General features: G+C 41.5%; 1 pseudogene; it reads right to left on the minus strand.

Annotated features, from left to right (window-relative positions):
- Positions 1-2,790: 2,790 nt before the first annotated feature.
- LOC116595457 lies at positions 2,791-4,014 on the minus strand (annotated as a pseudogene).
- Between the last annotated feature and the right edge of the window lie 14,690 nt (positions 4,015-18,704).

Genomic DNA, 18,704 nt, shown 5'->3' on the forward strand with positions numbered 1-18,704 from the left:
ATGAAAGATGCTTCTCCATCCCTTCACTTTCAGTCTGGATGTATCCTTAGGTTCAAAATTGGTCTCTTGTAGACAATATGGATGGGTCCTATTGTTTTTTCCCATCTGCAACCCTGTGTTGTTTTATGGGCACATTTAGGCCATTCACATTGAGAGTGATTGTTGATAGATATGTTTTTATTGACATCATGTTACCTTTGAAGTCTTTCTGTAGATTGTCTCCATATTTCTGTTCAATGATATTCTTAGGATTTTTCATCTTTTATAGAAGCCCCCTTCCTATTTATTGCAGTGTTGGCTTGGTGGTTGCATACTCTTTTAAGCCTTGCCAGCCTTGGAAACTCTTTATCTCTCCATCCATTTTGAATGTCAGTCTTCCTGGGTAAAGTATTCTTGGCTGCATGTTCTTCTCATTTAGTGCCCTGAATATATCTTGCCAGCCCTTTCTGGCTTGCCAGGTTTCTGTGGACATGTCTGACATTATTCTGATGGTCTTTCCTCTGTATGTAAGGATCTTCTTTGTCCAGTTGCCTTCAAGAGAACCTGTTTACAATTATGATTCCTCATTTTTACTATCAGGCATCTCGAGGACTTTCGAGATTCTATAATCTTGGGAGGAGACCGTTCTGCCTCTAGTACATGAATGCTGGTTTTATTCACGAGATTGGAAAAATTTTATGGAGATTTTTTTCCACTATATCTTCTAGAGTTCTTTCTTTCTCCTCCCCTTCAGGGATTCCAATATTTCTGACATTGGAATGTTTCATGGCATCATTTATTTCCCTAATTCTGTTTTTGTGGCTTCTAAGCTGTTTGTTCTAGGCTTCCTCTTAATCCTTTCTCTCTATCTGTTTGTCCTCCAGATCACTAATTCTATCTTCTGTCTCAGTTACCATAGCTTCTAGAGAATTTAGATTAGATTGGTACTCGTTGAGAACATTGTGAACATCGTGCCTGGTGGCTTTCAGTTCTGCCCTAACATTGTGAACATCATCCCTGGTGGCTTTCAGTTCTGCCCTAATCAATTCCATTTGGTCATCCATGGAATTCTCCAACCTAGCTATTGCTTGGATAATTGTTAGCCTGAATTCCCTTTCCAACATATTGTCTATGTCGATAGCCATTAGCTCTGTTGCAGAAGGCCCAGCCTCTGAATTTTTCTTCTGTTCGCATTCCTCCTCCTAGTCATTTTGGTGAGAGATGGCTGAATGGATGTAGCTGGATGTATCGACTGTGGTGCAGTCAAGGTGCACCCTGGAACGCTTCTGAGCCATCAAGAGTCCCCACCCAAATGAAAGAAAAAAGAAATAGAGAAAAAAGGAGAAAAAAGAGAGAGAGAGAGAGTGGAAAAAAAAGAAAGATAAAAGAGAAGGCCCAGACCAAATGGGCCCCAAGGTAAGATTTATGAAGTATACAAACAAAAACAGACAAACAAAAAAACTGATGAAAGTAGACGACAAGAGAAAAATACATATATATACAAGCAAAATAAAAAAAAGGACCTCATCAAAAAGAACCCCAAGTATAAGATTTATATACTACCAGGACAAACACAAATACACAGAAACACTGGCAGAAGAGGAAGATGGGAAAGTGGTTACGAATTCTTAGTGTGGGCAAGGAAGGTTATTATGATTCTTCCTGGATTTATCTTGATGTCTTTGTTGAAGGACTCAACTTTCCCAAGATAAAGGGGGATTAAAAATTGGTTTATGTATGATGGCGTAAAAGTAGCAGGCTGAAGCTACATCAGGTAGCAGGAGATCAGCTAGATAGCTTATCTAAACATTGCAAACCACTACAAATCCAACAGGAGATTGAAGAGAAGAAGAAGAGCAATTCTAGAAACAGAAAATCAACCACTTTCTGAAAGGTAGGACTGGCAGAGAAGTGAATCCAAAGCGATGGGAAGATAGACCGCGGGGGGAGGGGCCGACTCCCGGCAAGCGATGGAACAACAGAACACAAAAACGGGACTTTTAAAAGTCTGTTCTGCTGAGGGACATCGCTCCAGAGGCTAAATCAGGGTGAAGCCCACGCAGGGTCAGCGTGGCCCCAGGTCCCACAGGGTCACAGAAGGGTCGGGGGTGTCTGAGTCTCACAGAGGTTGCAGGTATTAGAACGTGGAAGCCGGCTACAGAGACAGAGCTGAGGAGTGAGCTCACAGACCGGGGTTACCTTGAGCTGGTTGCAGCCTGGGTGAGCTCAGAGCATGGCTAGAGGCCAGGGAGACGGGAGTTATTGGGTGCTATTCTCTGAGGGCATACTGAGGAGTGGGGCCCTGAGCTCTTGGCACCTCTGGGCCAGAGATTGGGAGGCTGCCATTTTCATTCTTGTCCTCCGGAACTCTACGAAAAGCATTCAGGGAACAAAAGCTCCCAAAAGTGAACTTGAGCTGATTACTCAGCCCAGCCCCTGGTAAGGGTGGCGCAATTCCGCCTGGGGCAAAGACACTTGAGAATCACTACAACAGGCCCCTCCCCCAGAAGATCAACAAGAAATCCAGCCAGGACCAAGTTCACCTACCAAGGAGTGCAGGTTCAATACCAAGGAGAGCAGCGGAACTCCAGAGGAGGAGAAAGCAAAGCACTAAACTCATGGCTTTCTCCCCATGATTCATTAGTCCTGCAGTTAATTTAATTTGTTTTTTTTTTAAATTTTTTTCTTCTTTTGTTAATTTTTAAAATTTTTACTCTTTCCAACTAGATTATCTAATATATATGTATATATATTCTTTTTTATATTTTTTCTTTATTCGTTTTCTTTTTTTAATTTTTTTTTCTGAACCTCTTTTTTTTTTTAACAATCACATAAGGAAGCATTTATTTGAGGTTTAACATGAAATCATACGAATAAAATTTGTATAAACACAAATCCACATCCAGTCATAACACAGATAGCAAAAGACAAAGTAAAAACAAAGAAAACTAATTGGTGGCTATATACAGTTGGACACACTTGTGTCTTGTACACTAGAAAGTCTTTTACAAAACAATCATCTTAGATCAACAGAAGACCAATCTTCAATGTCGTCCTGCAAGATGGGTTAACTTTAGCAATTTCCTCCTGTTTTCTCCAATGTCCTCCTTTAGTATGGCTGGTAATTGTTTTGGTGATTGCCACCCCCTCGAGATGCCTTGACATAAGTACTCTGTTGGCCACTGTAGTCTGCATATCCCTGTCCATATCCATAGTTCTCATAGTTATACCCAGTATAATCATAGCCGCCATAGCCACTATAGTTTTGATCACCACCATAGGCACTATTGTAATTTCCATATCCTTGATCATAATAGTTATTAAATCCTTGGTTCCAGTTTGGGCCCTGACCTCATCCACGACCCCTAGTGCCACCTCGTCCACCAGCTGCAGCACCTCTTCCTCCTTTTTGTTGCTGCTGTTGCTGCCTGTATACCTCTTTGGGTTGTGCAACTTTGATTTCACACTTCCCAGAACCGATTTGATGATATCTGCTTTCTAATAATTTCTTTACTGGCTCTTCATCTGTATATGTGATAAAACAAAATCCTCTTCTTTCGTTTGTTTTTGTATCCATGGGAAGTTCAATATTTTCAATCTCTCCAAAGGCTCCAAGATATTCTTTAATTTGTTCTCCCGAAGTATCTGGGCACAATCCACCCACAAACACCTTTTTGGGTGGTTCTTTCCCTTTTAAAGCTTTGGCCCTTTTGGGGTCTATCAATTTGCCATCCAGTTTGTGTTCCTTCAGTTCCAACACCTTGTCGACACTAGCCACGTCTTTGAAAAGCACGAATCCGAATCCTCTCGATCTTCCGGTCACCGGGTCCGTCTTAATCATACAGTCCACCACTTCCCCAAACCGGGACAGATACTCAGATCTTTCTTGCTTGTATCCCAGCTCAAGCCTCCAATAAACATTTTACCGTCATCCTGCTTCTTCTTGCTCGCGTTGATCTTGGATCCCTCTGCGAACTCCTCTATGTTGCTGTACTCGTTCATGTCCTCCATGGTGGGAGCTGTCGGCGGGGGGGGGGCGGGTGCTGGCGCGCAGTCTGGGTCCCGGCGGCAGCGGAGCGTTGTATGGAGCTGGATTTAAAATGGCGGCAGAAGAGCTCTGAACCTCTTTTTATCCCCTTTCTCCGCCCCATGATTTGGGGTCTCTTCTGATTTGTTTAAAGCATATTTTCCTGGGGTCTTTGCCACCCTTGCTCCTTCATATACTCTTATCTGGACAAAATGACAAGGCAGAAAAATTCACCACAAAAAAAGGAACAGGAGGCAGTATCGAAGGCTAGGGACCTAATCAATACAGACATTGGTAATATGTCAGATCTAGAATTCAGAATGATGATTCTCAAGGTTCTAGCCGGGCTCAAAAAAGGCATGGGAGATATTAGAGAAACCCTCTCGGGAGATATAAAAGCCCTTTCTGGAGAAATAAAAGAACTAAAATCTAACCAAGTTGAAATCCAAAGAGCTATTAATGAGGTGCATTAAAAAATGGAGGCTCTCACTGCTAGGATAAATGAGGCAGAAGAAAGAATTAGTGATATAGAAGACCAAATGACAGAGAATAAAGAACCTGAGAAAAAGAGGGACAAACAGCTACTGGACCATGGGGGAGAATTTGAGAGATAAGTGACACCATAAGACGAAACAACATTAGAATAATTGGGATTCCAGAAGAAGAAGAAAGAGAGAGGGGAGCAGAAGGTATATTGGAGAGAATTATTGGAGAGAATTTCCCTAATATGGCAAAGGGAATAAGCATCAAAATCCAGAAGGCGCAGAGAACCCCCCTCAAAATCAACATGAATAGGTCCACACCCCATCACCTAATAGAAAAATTTACAAGTCTTAGTGACAAAGAGAAAATCCTGAAAGCAGCCCAGGAAAAGAAGTCTGTAACATACAGTGGTAAAAATATTAGATTGGCAGCTGACTTATCCACAGAGACCTGGCAGGCCAGAAAGAACTGGCACGATATACTCAGATCACTAAATGAGAAAAACATGCAGCCAAGAATACTACATCCAGCTAGGCTATCATTGAAAATAGAAGGAGAGATAAAAAGCTTCCAGGACAAACAAAAACTGAAAGAATTTGCAAACACCAAACGAGCCCTACAGGAAATATTGAAAGGGGTCCTCTAAGCAAAGAGAGACCCTAAAAGTAGTAGATCAGAAAGGAACAGAGACAATATACGGTAATAGTCACCTTACAGGCAATACAATGGCACTAAATTCATATCTCTCAATAGTTACCCTGAATGTTAATGGGCTAAATGCTCCAATCAACAGATACAGGGTATCAGAATGGATAAAAAAACAAAACCCATCTATATGTTGCCAACAAGAAACTCATTTCAGATTTAAAGTGAGGGGGTGGAAAAGAATTTACCATGCTAATGGACATCAGAAGAAAGCAGGGGTGGCAATCCTTACATCAGATCAATTAGATTTTAAGCCAAAGACTATAATAAGAGATGAGGAAGGACACTATATCACACTCAAAGGATCTGTCCAACAAGAAGATCTAACAATTTTAAATATCTATGCCCCTAACATGGGAGCAGCCAACTATATAAACCAATTAATAACAAAATCAAAGAAACACATCAACAATAATACAATAATAGTAGGAGACTTTAACACTCCCCTCACTGAAATGGACAGATGATCCAAGCAAAAGATCAACAAGAAAATAAAGGCCTTAAATGACACACTGGACCCGATGGACATCACAGATATATTCAGAACATTTTATTCCAAAGCAACAGAATACACATTTTTCTCTGGTGCACATGGAAAATTCTCCAGAATAGATCACATCCTGGGTCGTAAATCAGGTCTCAACTGGTATCAAAAGATTGGGATCATTCCCTGCATATTTTCAGACCACAATGCTCTGAAGCTAGAACTCAATTACAGGAGGAAATTTGGAAAGAACCCAAATACATGGAGACTAAACAGCATCCTTCTAAAGAATAAATGGGTCAACCAGGAAATTAAAGAAGAATTGAAAAAATTCATGGAAACTAATGATAATGAAAACACAACGGTTCAAAATCTGTGGGACACAGCAAAGGCAGTCCTGAGAGGAAAATATATAGCGGTACAAGCCTTTCTCAAGAAACAAGAAAGGTCTCAAGTACACAACCTAACCCTACACCTAAAGGAGCTGGAGAAAGAACAAGAAAGAAACCCAAACCCAGCAGGAGAAGAGAAATCATAAAGATCCGAGCAGAAATCAATGAAATAGAAACCAAAAAAACAATAGAACAAATCAACAAAACTAGGAGCTGGTTCTTTGAAAGAATTAATAAGATTGATAAACCCCTGGCCCGACTTATCAAAAAGAAAAGAGAAAGGACCCAAATAAATACAATCATGAATTAAAGGAGGAGAGATCACAACTAACACCAAAGAAATACAGACAATTATAAGAACATACTATGAGCAACTCTATGCCAACAAATTTGACAAACTGGAAGAAATGAATGCATTCCTAGAGACATATAAATGACCACATCTGAACCAGGAAGAAATAGAAAACCTGAACAGACACATAACCAGTAAGGAGATTGAAATAGTCATCAAAACTCTCCAAACAAACAAAAGCCCAGGGCCAGACGGCTTCCCGGGGGAATTCTACCAAACGTTTAAGGAAGAACTAATTCTTATTCTCCTGAAACTGTTCCAAAAAATAGAAATGGAAGGAAAACTTCCAAACTCATTTTATGAGGCCAGCATCACCTTGATCCCAAAACCAGACAAGGATCCCATCAAAAAAGAGAACTACAGACCAATATCCTTGATGAACACAGATGTGAAAATTCTCACCAAAATACTAGCCAGTAGGATTCAACAGTACATCAAAAGGATTATTCACCACGACCAATGGGATTTATTCCAGGGCTGCAGGGTTGGTTCAACATCCGCAAATCAATCAGTGTGATACAACACATCAATAAAAGAAAGAACAAGAACCATATGATACTCTCAATAGATGCTGAAAAAGCATTTGACAAAGTACAGCATCCCTTCCTGATCAAAACTCTTCAAAGAGTAGGGATAGAGGGCACATACCTCAATATTATCAAAGCCATCTAGGAAAAACCCACCGCAAATACCATTCTCAATGGAGAAAAACTGAAAGCTTTTCTGCTAAGGTCAGGAACATGGCAGGGATGTCTATTATCACCACTGCTATTCAACATAGTACTAGAAGTCCTAGCCTCAGCAATCAGACAACAAAAGGAAATTAAAGGCATCCACATCAGCAAAGAAGAATTCAAACTATCTTCTTTGCAGATGATATGATACTATATGTGGAAAACCCAAAAGACTCCACTCCAAAACTGCTAGAACTTATACAGGAATTCAGCAAAGTGTCAGGATATAAAATCAATGCACAGAAATAAGTAGCATTTCTCTATACCAACAACAAGACAGAAGAAAGAAAAATTAAAGAGTCAATCCCATTTACAATTGCACCCAAAACTATAAGATACCTAGGAATAAACCTAACAAAAGAGGCTAAGAATCTATACTCAGAAAACTCTAAAGTACTCATGAAAGAAATTGAGGAAGACACAAAGAAATGGAAAAATGTTCCATGCTCCTGGATTGGAAGAATAAATATTGTGAAAATGTCTATGCTATCTAAAGCAATCTACACATTTAATGCAATTCCTATCAAAGTACCATCCATCTTTTTTCAAAGAAATGGAACAAATAACCCTAAAATTTATATGGAACCAGAAAAGACCTCGAATAGCCAAAGGAATATTGAAAAAGAAGGCCTAAGTTGGTGGCATCACAATCCCAGACTTCAAGCTCTATTAAAAAGCTGTCATCCTCAAGACAGTATGGTACTGGTACAAAAACAGACACATAGATCAGTGGAACAGAGTAGAAAGCCCAGAAATAGACCCTCAACTGTATGGTCAACTAATCATTGACAAAGCAGGAAAGAATGTCCAATGGAAAAAAGACAGCCTCTTCAACAAATGGTGTTGGGAAAATTGGACAGCCACAGGCAGAAAAATGAAATTGGACCATTTCCTTACACCACACACGAAAATAGACTCAAAACAGATAAAGGACCTCAATGTGAGAAAGGAATCCTTCAAAATCCTTGAGGAGAACACAGGCTGCAACCTTTTGACCTCCACCGCAGCAAATTCTTCCTAGGAACATCGCCAAAGACAAGGGAAGCAAGGGCAAATAGTGTTGGTGGGAATGCAAGCTGGTGCAACCACTCTGGAAAACAGCATGGAGGTTCCTCAAAAATTTGAAAATAGAGCTACCCTATGACCCAGAAATTGCACTACTGGGTATTTACCCTAAAGGTACAAATGTAGTGATCCGAAGGGGTATGTGCACCTGAATGTTTACAGCAGCAATGTTCACAATAGTCATGAATGCTATGGGAGTGGGGAGGTTGTTAAGGGAAAAAGAAAATGCATCCCTATTGTTTTACCCTGAGTAGAATGTCTCATGTCCCTTGCTGAATGAGAGAGGCAACAGGATAATGGGAGTAGAAAACTGAATTTCATGATCTCTGGGTGACTTTCTGTATGTACAATGGTATGATTTTCTATTGATGACTGTGGTATGTAAGGATGATTGCTACTTCTTAGATTCTTGGAAATTTTACAGAGCAGTTTCTTCTTGTCATTCTTTGGGATTTTAATAACATTTACACTACTCAAAAAACCAAAGATCTCTATCTACATATCTTTAAAATGAACTATTTTTAGAAAATCCCCCAAACACATACTGCAAACTTTATAAAGAATATTACATTCTCCTTCTCTGAATATGTTTGCCAATAATTCCAACAAATTTTGTACAACTCCCATTTTCCTTTGGTATATAGGAAAGTATATAAAAAGAAATAACAGCAACTTTTTTTTTTTTCAGAGGTCTCTCAGAATGATGAACATCTCCTTTATGGCCTTTATGGGACAGAATCACTCCTATCATATTTTTAACATGGTTCTAATACTCGATGTTGATTGACTTATTTTACTCCTGCCAGTTTTGTCTGTATCACCCATCACATTGTATGACGCTAATTCATTCCAAATGATAAACTGTCCCACTGGAAGTATGAGTGTGCAGCGCTGCCAAACTCAGGGAGGCCAAAAGAACATTTTATTGGTGCCATGTACTCATTCCGGGAAGGGTTGCTACATTGTTCCATAAAAAAATCTCTACGACACTTAATTTATCACATTGCTTGAAGCACAGATTGTATCTTTGAGGTTTGCCCTGTAAAAACACGCCATGCAATATCATTAGGCAGAATGGGAGAATGATTATATGGAAAACAAAATGAAAACTTTCTTGTTTCTGACCCTTTGGAATCCTATTCCACTATTGATGAGGGAAGAGAAGGCAAGCTGAGTACACAGCACAAGCTGACACCTGCACCCTCCCCCCAGCCCCCCACTCCTGGAGGGGACGTGGGGGAAACTCTTCCAGGAATTCCCCCAACTATCTTGATGTTAATACCTTGCTGGAGGGAAAAACCTTGAAAATGGTAAGGCATCTGGTATCCGGTTTCTTACAGGTCCTCCTTAACACATGAAAGTTCTTTAGGAATCTCCCTAGAGATGGTCCCTAGACCATCCTCAGTGCCTCCTGCACCACAGCTCCTCTCTTCATGGTCAGGGAGCAAGAAGCACCCCCTGGACCTCACATCTCCCACTCCAGATTGCCCCACTCGTGTCTCAGATAAACACTGGAAGTGGGATGGGCCCAAGTGGAATGTCAATCAGCATTTAAACCAAGTTAAGTTTGTTGGTTTAATTAAGATAGACGTGTCTTTAAAGTTATCAGCACTGAATGTGAATCTAACTCTGGAGGTTTGCTGAAAGTCAAAAAAGCTAATATGCTCTCTGTTGCAATTTGTTAGCAAAAAAAATAAAAATGACTAAACTGTTGGTTCATTGTCTAAAAGTTTTCATGGGTAATTGTTCAGATAGCTTTCAAAGTCTTTGGACTTAGATGATAAATGGATTTAAGGTCTTGGACATCTAGGCCTTTTCCAAATAGAATAAAGTGCTAAATTATTAATTACTAGACGTAGGTCAGTGCTTTTGACTTCTTATTGCAAAGAAATGATGGATATTTAAATCTGTTGGTAAACATGTTTTGTGCTTAATGGAGTCACAATTTTGCCATGTAAAGAATTCTGATATAACAGTTCACAGTTGGTTCCTCTTTAGTCTTCACTGGAGATTAAGGTTTCTAAAGAATGCAAAATTCTAAATGACTGATAGGAATGCACTGTTGTTGAAGGTAAAAGGTAATTTTGTCCTAAATAAGATGGTTGCTGGGGAAGATGGCTTGGGACAAAATCTGAATGCAAAGGAAAGTTGTAGAAGGTCTGTGAAGGGAAAATTTTAGAATGGAATTTTAGGTTTGGTCAGAGTGGACTAAGATGAAAATAAACAGATTTTAAAGTAAACTGGTATAAGATTGAAAGTCTGCTTTCTCTCTGTGCAAATTTTGCACCAAAGACATCTCAAAAAATTCTTTCTTGGTCATCAACTACCACAGAGCCTCACTTATATTCTAAGACTTCATCACTGAATAGAAGTCTATAGACTTCTATGTAGTCTAGACATAATAGAAGGGCAAGAGTAATTCCTTTGGCAAGAATAGAGGCACATATAACACTGGGTACAGGAGCACATAAATAGAAGATCCCCCAGGAAACTTTTGCAAAATGTAGCACAGCTTATTCTGGTTAAATATTAGGAGGGCTTTGGGGGTAGGAAGTGTTTGTTAAGAATGTCCTTTTCATAAGCATAATGACATTGAGTGCTTTTCTCCCACTAACAAGTTTTTTTTTGTTGTTGTTATTGTTTTACCATTTGTGTCTAGTTTCATTTTCTGGTTCATTGAACAAGAGCTCCCTAGATAGCCCCATTTCAGCACCTAATGCCCTGCAGGCTGATCTCCAGTGGAGCTTATTTAATCCAAGCAACATGAAACTTTAAGCTATATCGTCATGTTCCAGAAGGGCTTGTAATTTCATGTTTTATTTACTTTTATCTCCCTTTCATTGAAACACTGTACCAACTAACCAAGATTGCTGTTTTTAAACTCAAATCAATGCATCCCTCTCAAAAACCAAACTCTGGACTACTTTTCTCCAAGTGTTTCTAGAGAATTCCAATTGTTGCTATTCCCTTCATGAATCTTTTTAAAATTTCCACTTCAGGTCCCTAGGCAAATGCTAGAGCCCCGAGCAAGCTTTAAATGAATCACTACTACTGTTTAGATCCCTTTCCTCTTGTCATAGGATTTTTTTTTTTTTAGATTGACATTTATGAAGCCTTCTGCATACCCCATTCTACCTATGCCCCAGGACCAGCAGCCTGGACAGGACACTCTCCACAACTTCCTTTATGAGCCCCAGAAAAACCTAGTGATTGTCCCCTATTATATATCCCAGATCAAATTAGACTGTCCACTTAATCTAACCTAGGAAAGCAATTGTTTGCATTTAGGATTCTGTGAAGTGCCTAAGGTAAGTGTGTGCCATCCTAAAATGGGTCTTCACTTTAGTACCATTTTTTTTTTTCCTTAAAATGTGACCTTGGATAGGACTGGTTAGAGTCAGATAATTTAAAAGCATTTAGACTTTGTGCCATAATTTAGATGACAATACAAATGTAGCTACAATTTCTGCTTCATTCTAAGGGCATTTCTGATATTTTTGCCTGCTACCTGAAAGGCGAATAAAAAGACAAATCAACAAGAGTGAAGGAAAGTTGACAAAGAAGTACAGAGTGGTGGTTTGAGTCTTATGAAAACCAATTCTTACCTTTCGTGGCGCCAAAGTAAGGATCCACCATAGAGCAGGGCCAGGTACTGCTGGGGTTAATGGGGAGCAGGAAATCAGCAGCAATACCTGGTTTGCTAAAATGTACCTCAGAGGATGCTGGGGCAATGGAAGGTTTGGGAGGAGGGTGGAAGCCTTTGGAATGCCTGGGCCTGCTCCCCACTCTGCTGTTGGAATGCTGTGAAGAGGGGCCTTCCCCAAAGCTTTGTTAGTCCAAAAAGCTCCCTGTGATCTAAGAGATGGATGCACTGTCCCCTCCGCTATGTTTGGCAGAGCTGGTAGAACAGGAAGATTAGCATATTGTATCTTTTCCGGAAACAGCTCCTCCTAGTGTCAGTGAGAGCCCTTGTTGAGAAACAGTGGTAAGGATTTGTGATTATCCTGCGAGACCCAAAAAGTGGGAGAAAAGAAGGGCAAAGTGTCTCCAGACGTTGAGCCCCTTGCCTTGCCTCTCTGTGACAGCCAAGTTTGGGGTAATCTTTCATCCATCGGTACAGGGATTTCTGTCCATTCCTGGCAAGGTACTACCTTTCTGAAAACCTGTGCTCTCACGAATTTTTTGAAGTACAATTAATATGCGGTCTTATATTGGTTTCAGGGGTACAAGATAATGGTTCATCAATTCTGTACATTACTCAGTGCTCCTGAAGATTGGTGGACTCTTCCTCTCTTTTATCTATTTCAGCAACCTCCCCAGCCCTTGACTTTCCTCTGGGAACCACCAGTCTTTTCTATTTAAGAGTCTTTTTTTGTCTATTTTTCTTTGTTTGCTTCTTAAATTCTACATATGAATAAAATCACATATTTGTCTTTCTCTAACTCATTTCACCTAGCCTTATACCCTCTGGGTCCATCCATGTTTTTGCAAATGGGAAGATCTCCTTTTTTATGGCCAACGAATATTACATTGTACATATATGTCCCATCTTCTTGGTTCATTCATCAAGCAGTGGACACTTGGGTTGCTCATCAACAAAACAAAAAAGCAACCTCTTCAATGGAAAAAGATATTTGAAAAAGATCTATCTGATAAGAGGTTAATATGAAGAGGAAAATGACCCAGAGCAGGCCCAGGCCAGGAGGCCCGAGAAAATAGAAAGATACTAACAATGAGCTAGAAATAAGCAGAAGCTCTACTGGCAGCAAGAGCTAACCAGCCTTTTCTGCTTCTGTAAACAGGCTTCCTGCCACAGTCTCCCTGCACTCCTGTTCCCTCCCAAAGCAGCCCCTGCTCCCCCAGTTTAAACCCGCCTCCCAGCAGTCAGCATAGCCCTGGGAACCTGCCTGCCTGCAGTCCCCTAAACTTCCACATAAAGGGGCCAATCGGTCCTGAGAGACCACGAAAACAACCTGTTACCATCCCCCAACACCAGTAACCATAAAAACTCACCCTAACCCTGTCGGGTGCTCAGCCTTTGGGAAACGATCCTGCTGATCCCACTAGTGATAATAAAGTTGAGTTCTCCCTGATTTCTGTGTGTTGCTTGAGTTTCCTCGGTCACTTCAGATTTTCTGCAACATTTGGTTCCCTGACTGGGAAACCCAACCATGCTGGCCCATTGTGCCACCAGTGTCGATCCAGAGATGGGCTGTGGAGGGCAATGGAGTACCTAGCCTAGGGTTTAGGTGCACCCCCCTGATTTCAGCAGACCCAAATCTGGGTTCTCCCAGATGCCCATGGTTCGCCTCTGCCCTGCTGGACCAACAATAGGAGACCGGGGACACCTGGCAGATTCCACCCTTCAGACCAGGTAAGCCCCGGGGCCATTGCCTGAACCAGACCCATCCATTGCGGATGGAAGGGGAGTCTGATTACCTCCCATTAGTCAGGGATACCCAGAGGGGGCTGTCCAACCTGTTTGAATGTGGAGAGTGCCTGATTGCATGAATCTGTACGGCTCCACTGCTTCAGCTATGGAGTCTAAGTAGGCTGCACCCTGAGTCTCATGGAGCATCCTATAGCATAATGGTCACCTATTCCTCTGAGCCTGGTCTGGGCTTATATGGATAGACCTTAGCTAAGATGCTCCTAAGTTCCCATGAGGGATGCAAGCAGGACAGCATCTGAAAAAATCCCTCCCCTTTGTCTATGACATTGTTCATGATGGGAGGGAAACCCAGTAAACATACTGTCTTAGACTGCATGCTTAAAAACTTTAAAAACTTAAAAACTTTAAAAAGCGGTGACTATGGAGTTCATATGATCCTGGGAAAACTCAGGACCCTCTGTGAGCTAGAATGACCTAGTTTTGATGTTGAATGGCCCTCAGAAGGAACTTTAGATTTGCCCACCATCAGACGTGTTTATTGCATGGTCATGGTCATGGTCAGGGCACCCAGATCAGTTTCCATATATTGACTCCGGGTTAGAAATAGCTAGAACCCTTCCCCCATGGGTACAGTTCTGCATTTATAGTAAGGGACAGTGCAGGATCCTCATCGCTCATCCAACAAGAAATACTCGGAATAAAGCCATACATCAGGGGGATCCAGAGGAAGAGTCCCCACAACCATATGTTCCTTTGGCCCCCTTGGCTGCTCCTGCAGTGGGATGCAGCACCCCGCCACCCTCAGTGTCTCTGCCTCCTCTGGCTCCATCCCTGCCTCTCCCTGTTCCAGCACCAACTGCAGCCTCTTCAGCACCTCTGATTCTGCCAGTGGCCACAGTCTCTCTGCCACTTCCAGTTCCCCAACCGTCAATGGTCTCACTACCAGCCTCCACACCACCACTAACTACTCATGGTGGGGACTCCTCCCCAGAACCCAAACCCTGAAACATCACAGGCTGTCTCTGAACATGGGAGATCCCAACTTACCAAATGCCCCTCCATGAGACTTGAGGCCCCGATACGATTGGTGCAGATGGAACGCCCCAACCGGGTTGGCCCATCTTCTATTATCAGTCTTTCACCACTACCGACCTCCTAAACTGGAAATATCATACTCCCACATATTCAGAAATCCACAGGCAATGATTGACCTCGATGGAATCTGTAAGGGCCTACTTGATCAGTGCTGGCCTCATCCCCAAAGAATAGCCATCCCGATATTTAGGTAGTGAACTTAGATTGACACTGTCCCCTTCCCCCAGAAGAATGCGCTTAGAAACAGAACCGGTGAAATACTGCCGGCTGGTGAAATACAGCCGACTAGCCCCCGATAACGGAGTGTAGGTACCAGGACATGTCAGGCTGGGCGGAGGTAATGAAGCCCAGATACCAGGACGTGTTTGGCCAGGTGGAGACATCCAATCAGTAAAAGCACATGTATTACCTTCCTACCCATCAAGGAATGTGCACCCTGCTTTTCAGGCGCCAAACTAAGGCGCCAATTCTAGCCATGGTGATAGGCTGATTTAAATGACTATCATGGGGTAGAGTGTGATCTGATTGGTCACCTATGTGTTAACCTAGCATGATTGTATGACGTTCTCTGTGTGCTACATTCTCATTGGCCAGGCTCAACTATATGGCCTTTACTCTATAAAAACTGCCCTATGAAGATAGGGGGTCGGCGCTTTCACTTTGTGAAAGGCCGCCCCAACCAGTCGGTTTTGGTTCTCGGGTGCTGGCGCGAAATAAAGCCCTGCTTAACTTTCGCTTTGTATCGGTCTCGTCCTTTTGTCCATGGACCCTTCAGAATCCAGATTGTCAACAGCTCCTTTTCACCTTGTTCAACACCAAGGAGAGAAGAAGGATCCTTCAGGAGGCGCGTAAGTGGCTGGAGAAGGTATGAATACCGAGCAATGGGCTCAGGAGTCTGCACCAGATGATCAGCCTGACTAGGACTAAAACACAGAAGAAGACCATAATACTATCAAGCGCTACCAGGAAGCCATCCTGCGAGGTCTCCAACAAGGTGCCAGGAAACCTACTAACAACTGTATATTAACAACTAACATGTCAGAGATAGCTGATGTGACGCAGGACAGGGAAGAAACTCCTGGTAATTACTACAAGTGACTTTTTGAGGCTTTCCGCATATACACTCCATTTGATCCAGAAGCACCTGAGAACCAACAGATGGTAGATGCAGACTTTGTGGCATAGTCAGCTCCTGATATCCACTGCAGGCTCTAAAACCTTGAAGAACCTCCATGCTGTTTTCCAGAGTGGTTGCATCAGCTTGCATTCCCACCAACATTATAGGAGGGTTCCCCTTTCTCCACATCCTTACCAGCATCTGTCATTTCCTGAATTGTTAATTTTAGCCATTCTGACTGGTGTGCGGTGGTATCTCATTGTGCTTTTGATTTGTATTTCCCTGATGCCGAGTGATGTGGAGCACTTTTTCATGTGTCTGTTGGCCATCTGGATGTCTTCTTTGCAGAAATGTCTGTTCATGTCTAATGCCCATTTCTTGATTGGATTATTTGTTCTTTGGGTGTTGAGTCTGATAAGTTCTTTATAGATTTTGGATACTAGCCCTTTATCTGATATGTCATTTGCAAATCTCTTCTCCCATTCTGTCAGTTGTCTTTTGGTTTTGTTAACTGTTTCCTTTGCTGTTCAAAAGATTTTGATCTTGATGAAATCCCAATAGTTCATTTTTGCCCTTGCTTCCCTTGTCTTTGGCGATGTTCCTAGGAAGAAGTTGCTGTGGTGGAGGTTGAAAGGTTGCAGCCCGTGTTTTCCTCAAGGATTTTGATGGACTTCTTTCTCACATTGAGGTCCTTCATCCATTTTGAGCCCAGAAATAGACCCTCAACTCTATGGTCAACTAATCTTCGACAAAGCAGGAAAGAATGTCCAGTGAAAAAAAGACAGCCTTTTCAATAAATGGTGTTCGGAAAATTGGACAGCCACATGCAGAAAAATGAAATTGGACCATTTCCTTACACCACACATGAAAATAGACTCTTTTTTTTTTTTTTTAAAGATTTTATTTATTTATTTGACAGACAGATCACAAGTAGGCAGAGAGGCAGGCAGGGAGAGAGGAGGAAGCAGGCTCCCCGCCGTGCAGAGAGCCCGATGCGGGGCTCCATCCGACCCTGGGATCATGTCCTGAACGGAAGGCAGAGGCTTTAACCCACTGAGCGACCCAGGCGCCCCCGCTCAAGAATATTCTATTGAGACTTTGATGCCATAACTACTTCTATCAAAATCACCTAGAAATGCATTGCTAAATGCAGGAGTCCTCAGTTTTTGCCATCCTTTACTTATCAGCAGAATTTTACATATAATTCACTCCCACTTTTCTTACTTGAGAGAATTGACATATAACATTTAGTAGTTTTCGGCATAGCCATTTTCTAAAAATACTTCTTCAGTGGTGTTCCGGGGCTCTTCCCCCTCCCAGTGTTTTCCCTTCTATATCAGCGGTTATTCCCTTCAGCTTCCCATGATCCTAACATCATAGAACCTTTAACCAAAATTATTCCTCCCTTATTTAAATGTACTCCTTGATAATTAGAGCTTTAAATATTATCTAAATATGAACTCTAAAAATATTCTCCAGCCTGGATTTCTCTCCTAAATCCCTGAATTCCAGACCTGTACAATACCATCTACTGTCTTTACCTAAGTAGTCAAAGACACCTTGAACTCAACATTTCCAAAGCAAACTTTTCCTATCTCCCAAGGCCTGCTTCCCCTGACATCTTCTCTGTCTGGATGATAGCTACATTGTTTTCAGCTACCTAAACTAAAAATTTGGTGTCATCCTTAATTCTTCTTCTTTTATAGCCAGCATTCACTTTGGCTGCCAATCTTATCAGCTCTACTTTCAAAATATATCTAAAATTCAGTAGCTTACTACATCCATCACAGCAACATGATCCAAGCCATCCGGGCTTCTAGTCTAAATAATTGTGATGGCCTCCTCATTCGTTCCTTGATTCTGATTTCAATCCAATTACCTATTCTCTGCACTGCAGCTGGGAGAAATTATCCATATCTATATTTACATTGACACCAATATATAAATATATAGATCATTGTCTTTTAGAATGTCAATCATATAATGTCACTCCATTCTTCAAAACCTATCAGTGACTCGACCTACTAGTCAGAAAGCAAAAACCATTACAGTAGCCTACAGTGTCCCAGGAGATCTGCATATCATTTGCCTCTAATCACATTACCTCTCTGACCACATGTCCTGTTATTATCTCCCTTACTTCTTGTGTGTTAGCCACACTGGACCTTTGCTCTTCCAACACACCAGGCAATAGACACCTAAGAGCTTTTATATCTGTAAGTGTTTGGGTTAGGGTTTTGGGTTTGCCTAGAAAGCTCTTTGTGGATAACACTCATGCTCACTTCCTGAGGCTTCTGTCCCCAGACACTTCTCCAGTGAGGTGTTTCCTAATCATCTGATTTGAAATTGAGCTCCCTCATTCTCTTTAGCAATTCTTTTCTTTATTTCATCTATGGCTCTTAATGATACCTGATGTCATACCTTTTAGCTATTTTTGTTTTTTGGTCTTTTCCTATTTGAATGTAAAATTCATGAGAGCTGGGATTTTTGCTGTTTCTCGATTGTATCTTCAGAGCACAGTATGAAATAAATATTCAGAGGAAAAAATGGGTAAATTAATGAATCTCATGAATCCTGTTTGGCTGAAATCATTGGTGAATAAATTAGCTCATTACTTAAAACTGTCAGAGCAGATTCCAGCATCAAACAGGAGTAAGCCTCTGGGTTTTCTGATCTTTAGATATCCCTTATACCTTAAAGTCTTAGGGTTCTCTGGAGATAGGACACGTATTGGATAAGAAAAAATTACATTAGTTCTTCCTTTTTCTTTCTCCTCCTCCAGATGGTGACAACATAGGAAATACACCTGATAATACAGAAAAACAGCTCTGCCTCAGCACAGCAGAGGACAATGGGCCATAGGAAATGGGACACACTGA

Source organism: Mustela erminea, chromosome 7 (assembly GCF_009829155.1).
Source record: "Mustela erminea isolate mMusErm1 chromosome 7, mMusErm1.Pri, whole genome shotgun sequence".
NCBI lineage: Eukaryota > Metazoa > Chordata > Mammalia > Carnivora > Mustelidae > Mustela > Mustela erminea.